This window comes from Protopterus annectens, chromosome 2.part2 (assembly GCF_019279795.1).
Source record: "Protopterus annectens isolate FY-2018-M chromosome 2.part2, PAN1.0, whole genome shotgun sequence".
NCBI lineage: Eukaryota > Metazoa > Chordata > Ceratodontiformes > Protopteridae > Protopterus > Protopterus annectens.
The window spans coordinates 378,828,115-378,845,864 of NC_056730.1; positions in this window are offsets into that span (position 1 = coordinate 378,828,115).

A 17,750-nucleotide genomic window follows, 5' to 3' on the forward strand; every position below is an offset into this window, starting at 1 on the left:
CCATCTCTTAATAGGAGGTAGTTAGCCTTGGAAAAGTTCTTAATGGTTCTTGAGTTTGCTGAGAGTTCAGGTTTTATATTTATTTCAGGGGTAACTGATTTGTGATCTGATCTGACCAGTGAGGACATTAGACTAGAGGGTAGTTTCAGGCAAGAAATGAATGCTTTATAAAAGTTCTACGTCTGGTAGTATCAGTTGAGACTGTATATTGCTGATTGTCTGCATACCCTTAGTATGCAGTCCCCACTCCCCATGAACGTATGTGGTTTATATCTTGAAGAAAGTTATGGGATTATATATTAACTTGCACTGCATGCATTTCAATGGCAGGTACAGCTATTTAAGGGTAGCAACTGATGTGCTTCGTAGACAATATCACTGCTATATTATCTTGTAATATCATGAAGATTTGTTGTTTCTTTTATTTTTATGCTCAGGAGTGATCCATTGTGGAAAGTTCCAGTGATTATTATTTTTTTAAGAGCATGATTGCAAAGAACTTGTATGGAGGACAGTTCAGGATGTCTCATTAGTGTAAATAAAGACATAGACAGTAGCTTCCATTTTTATAGGAGTTTGATCCTGATCCTTATACATCTGCTGGGCAGAAAGTTCTTTAGATTTGTAACTAAGAGTATCTTGCACACTAATTGAATGTTAAAAACTTTGCAGAGTTTAATTTGAGCAAGCAAAATGAAAGAATGACACATTTTAAAATATGCCTGCCTTCGTTTCTTTAGAATAGACTCACTTCCACTGTTAATGTGTACATACAGTCTTTTCCTTGATGGCATGTTTGACTGATGTTTGTAAGAATTTTGTGATAAAAATTCCATCAGTGTAATAAGAATATGATGTTTGTACTTTTATATCTTTAATTTTTATTGAAGATGAGCTACAAACAATGGTACTGGAAATGTTCAGGATGCATGCAGTTCACGAGGCAAAACTAAGCCATCTTGTTCGTTGTCAAGGCCAAAGGGTACATTCTCTTATATCATTCATTTTATGATTTCAGAAGCTTTGTTCAGTAAAAGGTTAATACATGTAACAACAAAGCTAAAACTATTTACTAATTTTTTCCCATTGTTAGTGAAATGGAAGCCATATCAGGTTGAGTAAGAATTACGTAGCTGGTCAAGGATAAAGTGCAGGGATTATATTGGCTGTGCTCTAAAATATTAATTGCAGACATCATATAGGTGTATTTAGCCAAGTTTTTATATCAGGGTTTTCACAGCTTTATCAAATGAGGCCTTTTAGCTTCTGCATTTAGAGGTAAATTACCAAAATTACTTTATGTGTGCTATTGTTTATATGTAATGAGAGCTTTTGAGAATTTGCCAACAGTGTGCTTCGAGCTGCTAGTTATTTTTGGATCCCTGTCTCAGCCGATGGTGAGCCAAGAAACTCACTCATTTGTTTCTGCCATTCAGAGGTTTTAAAGTACACTTCTCAGAATGCCATTCGATGGAAATCATTTCCTTTTTACAGAACCAGTATTGTTTTACTTTTTAAAAGATGAAAGAATACAGTTATGGGCAAAAAGAGTGATAGGGAAATAATTATTTATATGTAAAAATGGGTATCTCTCCTCAGTTTTAAGGTAGTAAGAGTAGTGTATAAACTTCTACATAGATTATTGTTACTTATTAGTGGACCTAACTTTAACTACCATGTATGTTCCAAGACCTCTGTTAGACTGACAGGCTCAATATAAAGACCAATTAGATACAGAACCAGTATGGCTTAAACACCAAAAAAAGTCTGTTACGTCTCCTGCTTTTTATCTTTTATATTCTGTCTTCGTATTTGGTAGACCCAGTCCTCCGAGTTAGATAGTACCTTTTACTTTTCTTCTTTAACATAACTGAGATGTCGTTTAATATTGGAAATAAAATGTAACAAAGTTTAGTAGTTTTGGATGTACTTTCTTGTAGATTCAGGATGTGATGAGGAACACACGCTGCATACTAGCCAAAGTTAGTTCCACTTGAAGTATCATCAGTGCAGTCTGATAGGACTTCAGTTTAACATCTTATGTGAAAAACAGCAAAGCCTTAGGAATGCAGTGCCTCCTTGTACAACATTAAGATGGGATAAGAATTTAGGAAAGCCAAGATAGGAGGAGTATTTATACTCCGATGGTACAAAGCTGAGCAGCACTGAGATGGGATGAGCAGCACCACTGGTAAGTATGTTTGTGTTTACGATAATGTAACTATTATTTGTTGTCATGGGTGGTGGTGTGAGTAGTAGTTTTGCCCCTGCAGAAAACTGTTATTTGTCAATATGAATGGTAGTGTGAATGGACCTCTGTATGAGCAGGTACCTTGATGTAATGCAGAGCCATGTTGAAATGTAATAGCTACTAAAACCAACCTGTTTACCTTTCATTTTTGAGAAAGTCGGTTGTATAACAGCTATGTATTCATCAAAGAACAGGACTGTATCAACTAAAGAGAATATCTAACACATTATTGTGATGTGTTTAGCTCTGTGGCACAGAGGGGTGGAGCCCTGTGATGGAGATTTGATTAGTAACAGTGACAACTGAGGAGCCAGGCAGGCAGCCTTGTGTGCTGTCTCAGTACCAGTATTCAACCCTTCCACCAGGAGAAGCAAGCAGGTCACAGCTCTTTCTTCCTCTCCCTTCCTGTCTGCCTGCCTGGCTCTTAACTGCCAGAGTCACTAATCAACCCCCCATCCATGACTCTTGCAGAAGTGAAGGTTGTACAGTATGGCAAATCCAGTGCATATCATTTTCCCTTGTTATCTGAGCATGTGCAGTGAGATAGTAAGGTAAAAAGATAAAATAAAAAAAAACACCCTTGATGATGGCCTCATCTAGCCATCCCTTACTCTGGTGATGGGAAATGAATGGGATGATTGGTCAGGAAGGTAATGACTGGCAGGCAGCAGGGGCAACAAATAATAACAATAATAATAATAATAATAATAATAACAGTATGATGTGGAAAAAGTCTTGAGGGAGTTATTCCAGTTTGCTGGGGCCCTATATTGTTAACATTAGCTTTGCCTATTTAAACTACAGACTGAGAGGACTGGAAGCTTCCCTGCATCCTATATGGTGTTGAAAGACTGCTGTCTGATAAATATAAATTTTATTTTCATAGACATTTTATGTTTTTTAAATGGATTCCAGCTGAAGGATGCTTATAGCCTGTTTCCAGTCCAAGAAAGGGTATTGAGAGCAGAAAAAAAGATTGCTAAAAAAAACAAACTTTTGGTGACTTTTGAGGTTGTACTTTCCCCCACTGTTTCATGACTTCAGAGTTGGTATATATTAGGTGGGAGTATGTGTGGGTGGGTGATGGATGGGGTAAAGAAGCTTTTTGCTGAAATTGCCTCAAGTGGTTTTCAATCATTTTTTTCTACCAAATGGCAATAAATATAAATGCTTTTGGTGAATTTCCAAGAAAAAAAATAAAACAGCTGTGCTGACTTACTCAAATGAAGTTTAATTAAGTGCTTTTGACCATAATAACATTCTTCTTCTTCAGTATAAATTCATCACAAAACATCTCATTTTATACCTTATTTTAGTCATGACACATCAGATGACTTTCTTCCTAAAAATAAAATACAGTCATTAACTATTATTATAAATAACTTGCACTGCATGCATTTCATAGGCAGGTACAGTTATTACATGTATTGAATCTCCTATTCCTCTTTAACAACTTTATATTTCATCATATCATTTAATCCTGGAAAAATGTAAGCATTCAATAATAGCTACCATTTAATCTCTCTGTACTCAAGTTCACCTTCCCTATCTCCATTACAATCTATGGAGACATAAACTATAGCATAAGCAAAAAGTCTTGAAACCCAATCATGCTCTGGAGTGTTTACTTAAAACATTATTATTATTTTTAACTTTTACTGCATAATGATGTTCATACATGCACTTTCTTAACTCCCTGTTAGTCTTAACAGCATAAAATCCCTCACATGTCAAACTTAGCTACATAAACTGGGTCTATATTAAATCAACAAAAATCCATTACATCGAATACCAAAACAGTGACACATATTACTCGAACTGTGAAAATACCGAACACACTAAACCGCGAAATTTAAAATATCGAATGTTCATAGTCGGCCAACCCTACCACCCGCTGCATACTACCTACCCAAACAAAATAAATAAACCACATACATACACTAACCAAACCCTACTCCTAACCCTAAAGTAAAGCACCAAAACTCCACTTTTAACCCTACACTAAACCCCACATACGCAACTATCTATGCACTATCCTTAACCCCCTCCCTAACCCTAAGGTCCTTAACTACTGCACACTTCCCCTACGGAGATATACCCAAACAAAATAAATAATACACATAAATACATTTAACAAAACCCTACTTCTAACACTACACTAAATCTTACACACATTACCTATCTATGCACTTACCTTAACCCGCACCCTAACCCTAAGGTCTGTAACTATTGCACACTTACCTTATGGATCTATACCGCAGATGGGCCAACCAAAACACTTCGACATTTCAAATTTCGCGGTTTTGCATGTTCGACAATTACGTATTTCGCACAATATGTGTCGATGATTTCGTATTCACGTAAATGGAGTTTCGATAATCTACTAGGAACCCACATAAACTATAAGATATGATTTACATGTAAAATAACCTGGAACCTCATAAATCTTATTACCTATACAATAAAAACCATGACTTTCCGATATGTATCTATACATGGAACAAACCAAGCACTTAAAATGTGCCTTCTTTTCTTGGAATACTTGTGAATGCTTACTTTTCCATTTTTTTTTTTATTTCAGCCTTTTTTTTAAATAAACAAAGGCTTGCTTACTACTCATTTAATTACTTCTTCGCTAGTGGAGAGTATTCTCCAATTGTTATTAGTAATAGATCAGTGCTATCCAAAGTATAAACTAAGGGCATGGCAGTTGTCCAAGCTGAACTTGAGTACACAGAGATTAAATGGCAAATACTTTATTTTTTATTTATCATTTTGTTGACCAGGTTAGTCACACTAGGTTAGTAGCCTCTTTTCTGGGAGACCAAGGTGTTATTTATACAACTAGGGGAAATTTGGCCAGGGCATTGGGGAACTTCCCCTTCTCTTTCAATAGATGCTGTGGGATATTTTACATCCATCTGAGCTACCACCAACTTAAGCAGATGGGGTCTTGGTTTAATGTCTCATCCAAAGGACAGCACACTCAGGAGTACAGCACACCCCTTATGATGCACTGTAAGCCAGCAAATAATCTTCCTGGTGTGGGAATAAAACCACAGCCTTCTGACCAAATGTGAATGTGCTACCTGTAGCACCACCTAAACCACTAACATTGTATTATTGACTGCTTACATTTTTGCACACACACATTCACACACACTCTCTTTCTCAGACTGTTATTGTTTTGTGTTTACAATCATCCAAGCCATGGCTGCAATTGGTCTGCAGTGCACTGAGCACAGTGGTTATGCTCTGATATCTGGAAAAAAAGATGAATCAGTTGAGCACTGCTGTAGCATGAGTCCAAGACTTGATATTGAAGTTGTAAGCCCCTTAATACCTATAATCCAAGGCTTACCTAAAATCCATAAGTCTATAGAGAAACCACCCATGCGTCCAATAGTAGCAGGACAAGGTTGGTTAACCGAACCATTTTCCATATTCGTAGAACATTATATTAGACCTGTCGTTGATGCCAATCAATTTATACTTAGAGATAGTAAACAGTTCCTCCTAGATTTATATGACTACACTAGAACGTTGAGTGATTCTGAACAGTATATCATGGTGACCCTAGATGTGGTAAGCCTCTTTACCGTTATACCTAATGAGGAAGGGGTACACAGAGTACAAAGGTATCTAAAGAATAAATCTAATTTGAGAGAAGATACTATAGATTTGATAGCATTCTTCCTTGAAATAATCTTACAGAATAATGTGTTCATCTTTAATGAAAAGGTGTATATACAAAAGGATGGCGTAGCTATGGGCACTTCATGTGCCAATAGCTACGCCAATCTGGTCATGGCTGACTGGGAAGGAGAGCTATTGTTCACTGATGTGGTTTTCCAGGACAATGTGGGCTTTTTTAGAAGATTCGTTGATGACCTTTTTATTTTATGGAGGGGAGATGAGATGTCATTGTTACATTTTGTAGAAAGGATGAATAATCTTACTGACTTCCTTAAATTTACCTTAAATTACTCAGTTGAAAGTGTGCCTTTTTTAGACATTAAAATAACGAGACTAGAGAATGGTCTACTTAACACGAGTGTGTATAAGAAACCATGTTATAGAAATACGCTACTACATCGACACAGTATGCACCCCAGATTTGTTTTTGAAAATGTAATGAAGGGACAACTCATGAGGGCCTCAAGGCTGAATCCTACAAGCTTAGGATACACACAGGAAGTTTTGGATTTAAAGAAAAGGCTCATGGATAGACAATATAGAGATAGAGATATAGATAGAACAATCACAATGGTAGATGAACTAAGGTATAATAGAGCACGTCCCTATTTTTCTGAATGGAACGATTCAGATTTTGAGCCACTAGTTAATAATGGTGATGAGTTTAAAGAATTGAAAGTCTCTTTGTATTTTACCAGGGACGTAAAGGAAATTGAAAATATTGTAGAGAAGCATTGGGAAGTGTTAACATTAGATGAAGAAATAAATAAGCTAGTGGGAAGGAGCCCCAAATTTATTTATAAAAATAAACCCAACTTAAAGCGTAAGTTATGTTATAAGCCATATCTAGAGCATGCTATTTCTAATTCAGATACATTTAATACACGTCCCTGTGAGAGATGTAATCAGTGTAGGTATATAGATAGAGAAATGAAGTATACACACCCGGTTTCTCACATTGAATATAATTTTAAAACTAAAACAAACTGTAGAAGTACCCATGTTGTTTACATGGCTAGATGTGTCCAGTGCCCTGCGTTTTATGTAGGTAAGACCTCAAGACAACTGAGAGAGCGTATAAGAGATCATTTGTACCATATACGTTTAGGGTCTCTAAATTATGCCCTTGCTAAACATGTTAAAAGCATGGGAGATACACATTTCTTTGGTTTCAGTGTACTACAGAAGATTGAGCTTGGTTTTAGAGGGGGGGATGTGGATAACTTTCTTCAGGAATGTGAAACACGGTGGATTATACGGCTTAGAGCCGATAGACATCCTGGGCTAAATGATAAGGTACAACTACAACCACTGTTACGTAGGAGGAGGTTGATGAAACCCAGAAGCTCCATTCCTGCTAGATCAACTAGATGAATATGTTTTTTGGTTAATATATTACATATATTTATATATTTTTATTAGATTTTAAATGTATTTTGAGATATTAATAGTTATAAGGAAAGTGTATCATAGAGCTTTTATGTTTTTATGTATATTTATTTTTATGTTAAGTTTATAGACTATGTCTGATTCTATAGAATTTTCTTGAAGTATAGTAATAATACTTCATAGTGAAAAATATGTATGTGCATACACAGTCTGACAGTACTGATTAACTACTTGTATGTACTGGAATAACAATGCATGGGAGTTTTACTTTAAATAATGATAGAAGTGCATTGATTGGATTAATTAACCTATCAGGTGTAGCCACATGATATTTAAACTTTGAGTGTTGGTCTAAATGTTTGTTAAAGTTTGAAAAAGCCTTTGGGTGAAAGCGCTTACTTGTCCTTTTTACAAATAAATTCTACTCTTATCTTGAAGTACACGTGGAAGTTTCTGTCTGAAATTTGGTGCTGGAAGTTTTGCAGGAGACTGTCCTATATCTTGGTGGATATTATTGGCTGACAACTCTTATTTGTGAGACTTTACATCAGACAGAGCCATTTTCGTACCTGCATGAGATACGGCTGTTTTTACTTCATTATTTTTGTTTGTGCAGGTACGCTAATCCTCCGGTTGGTTTTGGCATTATTCATATATATATATATATATATATATATATATATATATATATATATATATATATATATATATGTGTGTGTGTGTGTGTGTGTGTATTCATACACACACACACACACACACACACACACACACACACACACACACACACACACACACGACATGGGGAACTGACTTTGCACAATCCGCAAATGTGAGTCTTATCACAGCAGGATAAAAGACTTTTACACAGTTAATCTCTCAGGCCAATAAGGTAAACTTGGATGCTTTGACTTCCTTTGAAATAAGTTCACTAACCCTGAAATGTTCAAGAAAATACAGACAAAAGTGCACAACACAGAGAAACGTTGCACAACTACCAACATATTATAATACTTACTCTCTTCTCACACTGCATTCTTACAGAAAGGCCCCCAAACCAAGAATCAGCAAACTGCAATTAATATCTAAACATTTTTATTGGACCAAGGATTCACAGATTTGTAGGCGGTTACTATGCTAATGGCCATAGGGCCCTTACCAGGCTAGCCATGTTATACCCATGTTCCCACAGGCCATCTTCCTTCTGCCTAGACTTCCGAGAAATAGATTCCAAATAGTAGAGGGTTCAGCATAAAACTATAAATAAACCCATACCATAAACATTCAATAAATAACCAAACAATGAATACTATAATATGCTGTGGCATTAAATCCCCCAAAAGACTGCTTCAGTAGTTTCCCATGTATGCACAACCACCAAAATGAAACAGTTCCCCTAATGACTCCCCTCCAGTAGTCTGTCCATGTATGCACAAAAAGCAAATGACATGAAAATTAATCATTTCCCCAAGCTTCCCTTAAGCAGTTTGTCCATGTATGCAAAAACACCAAAATGAAACATTTTCCCCAATGTCCAGTTCAATAGCCTGCCCATGTATGTACGTAAGAGCAAAGTACATCAAAATGAATCATTTTGCCACAAGGATCCCTGAATTACTTTTCCATGTATGCACAAGCACAAAAGTAAAACATTTTCCCCAATGACTTTTTCAGTAGTCTGTTTGTATGCATAATAAGCACAAAATTACATCAAAATGAATAATTTCCCCCAAGTATCCCTTGTGTACTTTGTCCATGTATGCACAAGCACAAAAATTAAACATTTTCCCCAACAACCCCTTCAGTACTTTATCTATGTATGCACAAGCACCAAAATGAAACATTTTCTCCAGTGACCCCTTCAGTCGGGTTTGTCCATGTATGCACACAAGCACCAAAAATGAAACATTTCACCTAACAATCCTCTCAGTAGTCTGTCCATGTATGCACAAGCACTACCAAATGGTATCAAAATGAATCATTTCCCCCAAGGTTCCCTTAATTAATTTGCCCTTGCATGCACAAGCACAAAAATAAAACAATTTTCCCCAATGACTTTTTCAGTATAAGTAAAAACAAAATAACATCAAAATGAATCCTTTCCCCCAAGGATCCCTTACATACTTTGTCCATGTATGCACAAGCACAAAAATTAAACATTTTCCCCAACCCCAATGACCCCTTCAATACTTTTCTATGTATGCACAAGTACTGAAATAAAAAAGTTTCCTTTTCCCCAACGACCTCTTCACTGTCTTAGACCCAAAACCCTCACGCAGTGCCTTTCCCACCCAGTTACCAAAGTCCAAACAAAAAAGAGAAGATAAAAGTGATAAAAAAACTGGCTGCAGAGGCTACAACTGCCTGGAGTAAGACAGTAATATATTAAGATATCACCACCACCACCACGGCATTGACAGCAATGGACTTCAATTCACTTCAAACTCTTTTACTGTTCTTCAAAAGAAAGAAACAACAAACTTTAGTTCACTTACTCTCGACTGACTGAGATGGGAAGGAGGTTTGGATTATATAGCAAGCATAGAAAAAGTGCGGGAGCTGGTAAGGTCACAGAAAGAACACAACGGCTTTAACTGGAATTTTTTACACCTGTGACCTGCCACTGAGCCCTGACCAGACTGAACTATTATGTTAGTCAGGCAGGGGGGAGGCAGACCAATGCACTTGCTTAGTGCAGTATAGCCCATTCCCTAGAATTTGAGGGTGAACTCCCCCCACAAATGGAAGTTAGTTAAGGAAACCAGCAGCAGAGGCAGAGCACAACAGTGCGAGCGATCGGATCCTAATCCGATTAACTTCAGTTCGTGTAAAGATTGTATTTATAGCAATAAACTTAACTCATTCTACAACCAGAAAGACAGCAACACAAAATAAAAAAAATATATATTGCAATGACCATCCTTGATATTTGGGGAGTGTGTTACGATGGTGACTGTTTTACAGACAGCAAAACATATTACAAATCATTCAAGGTGTGCATAAGGACATTTAAAATATCTGATCATTTGGCAGGTTTTCGGTTACAATGTGAAGCATTACTTTTCATGAGGAGGTAGCGCATATTTCTTTTAACTACTATTTGCATGCCCGCTTTGTTCAACATTATCCTTTACAAATTAAAAATAGTTTAGTTCAAAATAAAGTGTATTTTAATTTATGTTTGTTATTCCAGGTCAAACACATGCTATCTAAACTGAGAAGTGAGTGGAAACGATGGTTGGAAACTTAATGCACAACTACTTGATAAAGTCACTGTCGCATAAAGCAAGGTATCAAAATGTCAGGACACTTATTTTTACACTCTGCTGCATCCTTCCCAAATGTGGATATGTGAGTGTGTGTGGGGGAGGGGGACAGATAAGAACACTTGCTAGCACCAATACTTCATACTGGAGCAGAATAATCCTAGTGTGTTTAATACCCTGTGCAACTGCTGCTAAAAGTGCTTGGATACAGCAAATAATCAGGTATCTGGCCTGTAAGAACCTATTTCTTTGCAAGAGGCACCAGTCAGGATCTGAAATGATAAACTCTGAATTAAACAGCTCACACTGGTTCTACTTATGGTATAGAAGACGTATTTGGTATAGCTGGTCTACATTTTATCATCAGTGTACTGACTAATAAATGAGGCTGTCAAAGATGAGTTGCAAGCCACCATATGGAAGCCACGCTCAGACAATATATCAAAGGCTCTCTCCAGGTGTTTGAACTTTAGCCTGGTGTGCATTTATTGATGCAGGTGAACGGAGATCGTACCACAGTGGGGATCGGGAATTTTTCCCTTTCCTTCACTGTAGTGCGATCTCAGAGTTTGTAAATGTAAGTTGGATGCAAAAGTGTGTGGGGGGTGGCCCTTCCCCCTCGCTCTATGGTTCCAGCGCCCATGAACTCAGAGGATAAATAAAATCTACCAAAGCCAAATTTGAGGTAAGTTTGGCCTCCCAGGCCAAGGACAACTACAAAGCATTATTTAGCTATGTCTGCAACCTCAAAGGCAATACACAACTGAGTGCAGACTTCATTGTAAATTGAGCCACCTATACTGAACCAGAGGATATAGCAAACCTCCTGGCTGATAAATTTAGCTCCAACTCTACGCCTCTCTCCCCCTTAATCTTCCCTCAGGAAATATCATCAAATATAACTCCCCCTACTATCACTAGGGAACAGGTCCTTAATGCTCTCTCTAAGACCAAGAACACTGCATCAATGGGCCCAGACAATATCCCAAGATGCCTTCTAAATAGCATTAAACATGACCTGTCAGGGCCTCGGTAATTACTATTTAAATGTAGCCTCCATGAATAGAGAAAGGCAACAATCATCCCTCTGCACAATGGTGGGCCATCTACAGAACCTGGAAACTACATACTCATAAGTCTCACTAGTCTTATATGTAAAGCCATGGAAAGAATTATCATGGAGATGATCAGTAGAGATATAGTAAACCTCCAGACACTGGACCCACCACAATTTTGTTTCATCAAGGGCAGATCATGCCTACTCAACCTGGTAGACTTCTTCGAGGAGGTCACCAAAGCAATGGATGTGGGCAAAGTCATTCCCACTGCCTACCTTGACCTGGCCAAGGCATTTGACACAATATCCCACTTAGGTATTGTTGACAAACCTGAGGTTAGGTACAAACCCATATGTCACCCAGTGGATAGCCAACTGGCTCAGAGACAGGATTTAGGAAGTTAGAAATGGGGAGTCCACCTCTACAAAGAGGCCAGTCACAAGTGGAGTCCCTCAGCGATCAGTTCTTGAGCCGCTCCTTTTTGGCATTTACTTCTCAGAAGTCAAGGCCAATGTCTGTGGTCTCTGGCTGACTAAATTTTTGCAGATGATTGCAAATTAGGAACTGTCATTGAATCTCACACATAACACAAATGTTCTCCAGGAGGGGCTGACACAGACAAACAACTGGTGTTAGAGCCATGGACTAAAACTAAATGCCAAGAAATGCATAATAGTATCATTTGGGAAGTCATCCATCCCTGGTAATTATTATGTCGACAACACACACCTTAGAGTTAACCAAGTAGTCAGGATCTTAGGGACACACATAGATAGTAATCTAGCCTTTGTTCATCATGTGTCTACAGTGGTGAGGAAATCATGTTATGTTACACAACTTACAAACAAAGGTATGGCATCTAAGTCCAAGGAAGTCATTGTTCCACTGTATTTGGCATTCATCACACCTATCATTGAGTACAATGTCCTCTTTGGTATTTACCTAATCTGGCATATTCAACAATTGGACCGTCTACAGAGGTTCCTCACTAAAAGAATACATGGTGTAAATAATATGCCCTATGCAGACCACTTCAAGGCCCTATCCCTGTATTCTCTCTCCTACAGGCTTTTGAGGGGACATATATGCCTGGTATACAGGGCACTGCCAGACCCCACTCTGATGGACCTCCTACATATCCACAAAACAAACAACACCAGAATTATTTATTTACTTATTTATTTTTTATTTAACATTTGTTAACCGGGAAAGTCCGACTTGGAACAAAGCCAATTTTCAGCGGAGGTCTGGGGAGAAAGGCTCCAGATGCATGTCTTTGTAATTACCCAACAGAATTACCCATTCTAAAGACTTAAACCTTGCCTGTGATATAAATAGGAACTGGTAGAATGATAGGTATGTATCCCAGAGACTACCCCATCTATGGAACAGGCTCCCTATCCATGTGAAGCAGAGCTCCTCCCTAACCCAATTCAAGTGCAACTTGGACAATTGGATGGGAAACCGGAAATTCATCCCTAGTTTGGCACCTATGTCTCTAATGGACAGAGGTAACCTGTAAATAGTTCATCTCCCAGGCCCATGCTGATATCAAGGGTATCAGAACTTGTCAGAGATTTGGGATGCACAGCTAGGTTTAAAAAGGCCCTTGTGTTCATTAGCTTAGTAAACACATATGAACCTACATATATTCTTTTGTATATTTATCATCAATTCAACTTTACATAAATTGATTAATTCCTGCTTTACCTTAAACCTCACTCCTCCTCTAAAACATTATTCTGCATGTATTGTTCCCACAATTTCAATTTTTTCTATGGAATTTGCTCCTAACCTTTTCTAAAGATTCCACTTCCAGTTCTTTTACATCTGTTATGATATTCAATACTTCAAATATAGTTGATTTATGATTTCCATTTTCTAGCAATTGCTTTTTTGGCAGCCACCAGAATCAAACTTAATAAGGCCTTGCTATGTTCAGGCAATTCAGATCCTGCATCCCAGCTCAAAAAATAATTTCCTTTGTTACATCCAGTTGCACACCCAATATTTCTGATGGGGTATTCTGTAGGGAATCTTTAAAGTCTACCAGCTCATTACACTCCTAAAGCATATGTTCTCACTTACCACATTCTTCTGCATTACACCTCTATCTTTACCAACTACCTGAGAAAAAAATTCTTTGGAGTCTGCTTGAGGTATAAAATAGATATGCAAACACTTCGAAGTAAAAATGCTAAATCTTTTAGACTTTATTGTATATTTGGGAGCTCTATATATATATATATATATATGTATATATATATATATATATATATATATATATACGCATATATATATATATATATATATATATATATATATATATATCCTCCCATTCTTTTATCCAGTCTCTCTTCACAATCTTTTCTGACCTCCTCTGATTGATTCTTATAGTTATCATGCAGTATATTATGTGTCCTATGAATTATTCCTTTTTTAACAGCAGCTTCCATCTGGATTCAATTAAAAACTCTACCGGAGCAAGTCTTTCACTTTGGATTCCCCTGTTCCTTTGTCTTTGGCTATACTTAGATATTAATTCTTGATAGGGGAGCCAGTCTCTATCTAGAGAAAGATAAAAACACAGGTACCAGATGAACAGCTTGGTCTTCACCTCAGAGCCAATAATACGTATAAAAAGTCTAACTGCCACAGTAGAAGGAAAATTCTTTATTGCAAGGACAAAGTGAGCACTTTCATGACCTTCCAGGTTACTTCATCAGACTTAATAAAACATCCCATGCTTTCCTTGATATATATACTTTCAAAGTGACCAATCAATTAAGACAAACAATTAAATATTTATATCAGACTCACTTAATTTAAAAATAATAGAAAAAAAAAACATAAATAGACATAAAATGCTAAAAACAGTATGCAAGTTCGAATTAGTACTTTAAGTATAAACCCCTATGTCACTAGATGGGTTGCAAACTGGCTCAAGGACAGAACCCACATGGTTAGAATAGCTGGAGCCATGTCAGACTCCATACCAGTTACAAGTGGCATCCCACAAGGCTCAGTCCTGGGACCTCTCTTGCTCGGTATATATTTCTCGGAGGTACAGGCCAACATGGAAGGACTGTGGCTGACCAAGTTCGCAGATGACTGCAAACTGGGCGCCATAATAGACTCTCCAGCCGACACAAGCATCCTCCAAAAGGGCCTCATAGAAACAGACAACTGGTGCCAGAGCCATGGCCTCAAGCTAAACGCCAAAAAGTGTATAGTCATCCCCTTTGGCAAAAACAAAGTGCCCACAAATTACCATATAGGTGGTAATCCATTAAGTACAGAAGAAGTAATTAGGGACCTGGGGACCCAAGTTGATAGCAATCTCTCATTTGACAACCACGTGGCCAAAGTGGTTAGAAAAACATTTTATATAGCCCACCTAATCTTGAAGAGATTCACATCTAGATCAGTGGAGGTCATCATGCCTCTTTACTCATCCCTCATCAGCCCCATAATTGTGTACAATGCCCCTTTTGGGATGTACCTTACCAGACACCTGCAGCAACTGGAAAGACCCCAAAAGTACCTCACCAAGAGGATCAAGGGGCTCAAACAGATGCCGTATGCTGCCCCGTTAAAGCAACTCCAGCTCTACTCAGTGGCATACTGCCTGCTCAGAGGCGATCTGTGCCTGGCGTATAAAGCCATGTCCAACCCGGAATTAATGGACATGCTGCACCTCAGAAAATCCAAATTCCATCGAGCTACGCGCTCGAGGGACTTGAACCTCAGCACTGAAATAAATAGGACATGCTGGAGGGACAGATTCATAACCCAGAGGCTCCCTTCACTCTGGAATAAAATCCCAGTCCAGGTTAGGCAGAGTCCCTCATTGACTCTCTTCAAGAGGAATCTTGATGAGTGGATGGGAGATCGTAGGTTTACCTCGGGTATCACTTCTGTGTCACTGATAGACAGAGGCACAGTATACTAACCTCGAAAAAGGGCATAGCAAAATTTATTTAAAATGGGTGGCGAAAGCCATACACACTCTGGCTAGGCTTATAAATGCCCTAGGGCAGATAGCCTAGTATGAACCTATGAACCTATAAGGCTCTTGCCTTTAAAAATGGTTTCAAAGAAACAGTTTCATTATTGCCTTGGGGTTTGTCTGCATTTAGTTGCAGAATCCATTTTTCCTCAGCCTCTTCTGTTCTATTTCTAATGTCACCCCCTCTGATATTTTCTTCAAGAACTTCTAAAACTAAAAATTTAAAAACATGGTGCATCCCTTCAGCTTCTACATGTTTTGCTAGGGCACTGCTCTCCTTTTTGTTTACTATGTCCCTCATATGTTCTAAAATGCATTCTTTGAGCATTCTGTTAGTCTTGCCCACATAAAAAAACTTTACAATTTCAACATAAACTAAGATAGACTATATTTCTAGTCCTGCAGTCTGAATAGACATTAAATTCAGTTCTAAACTTTTGTTGTGGATGTACAAAAGTGCTACATGAAAACATGTACTTACAAGCTCTGCAGTTCCTGCACATATATGCCCCTATCCTATCTGATGTGTTCAGGGACTTATGTGTTTCAGTTTTATAACATAGCTGCCTTTTAAGTGATTTTTTTGTTTGTAAGTCTCTATCTAGACTGTAGTCCAAATGCCTTTTTGCCTTCTTCCCATTCTGTTCCCTTTGCCTCTCCAGATATTTGCTCCAGTTCTTTGGTTCCTTTGCCAGTTTTGTATAGTGAATTTTAGCCCCCTCTTGCTTATTCTCTGTACCACTAATTGCAGCCTTCTTCATCGGCAAATTTTACTTTCTCCATTCTCATGTTGGCTTACTTCTTAGAGTACTTTCTGCTACTTTATGAATATAATATTCTATAGGACTGTTATTCTCCTTAAAGGTCTGCATCCAAAATCCCACTCTCTCTTTATTTCTTGAATGTCCCCCTTGCTTCATCATGATCCCTTTTCACTTTGAATTATACCTTTGTGTTATGTATATGAGCCTTAGTTGTGTAGCTCTAAAATATCCCTTCAAATCAGGTAATTCTAATCCAACTTGTTCTATTGGAAGAATCAGATTATCCCACTTTACGCATGCCCTTTTCCACTTCGAGATAAAATCATTCAACTCTATTTACTGTCTACAAATTTTCTTCTGGCTGATAAAAATATGCCTGCTTGCTGACCATATCCATAAACAAGAGCTTCTAGTTTGTCATTTTTTGTATTATCTTTTGTTTAGTCTGTTCCAGCATGTCCTTAACTGCCGTAACAGAATCCTTTTTAATCCATACTCCAAAATACTTAATTTTATCTTGCCCTCATAAATATGGACATTGCTGGGCCAATTCATGTGTGGGCACATAGTTTACAACTATAGCCTTTGTTTAATCTTCATTAATTTTATACTCTGAAAAGACTTGAAACTATCTCAAGTTGTTTCACAACACTGAAATATCCTTCTCTGGTTTTATCAGGAACAAAATAATATCATCTGGAAATAAAACCAATTTTTCTTGATTGCCATACCAATTATATCCTTGAATTTCTGAGTTCCTTATTTTTATTGCCAATGCTCTAAATATAAAACAAATAACAAAGGGGAGAGAGAATACCCCTGACTGGTTCCTCTGTTCAGACACAACTTGTTGGAAAGGAACCCTTTTACTTTAATTTTTGCCTCCAATCCCTCGTATATGCTCCTAATTAACATTATTATTGTGTCAGGGAATGCATATGATTCCATTGCCCAATTCATAAAATCCCAGCATACTCTGCTGAATGCTTTCTCTGGATCAAGACTCACCAACAACAGTGGCATTTTCTTATAGTCTGCTTCCTCCTGGATTATCATTGATCTATTGATGCTGTCAAATGTTTGCCTCTCCTCCACAAAACCACACTGATCTATATCTGTCGATTTTGGCAACACCTTTGCCATTCTTTTAGCTATTATAGATATGAATACTTTGTAGCCATAATTTGAAATTGAAAAAGACCTATAAGAAGCTGGGTCTGATGGGTGTTTACTGTCCTTAGGTATTTCAGTCACCACAGCTTTCTTCCAGAATGCTGGTGTTTCCCCTCCTTTTAAAATACTGTTAAAAACCTTCCAGAT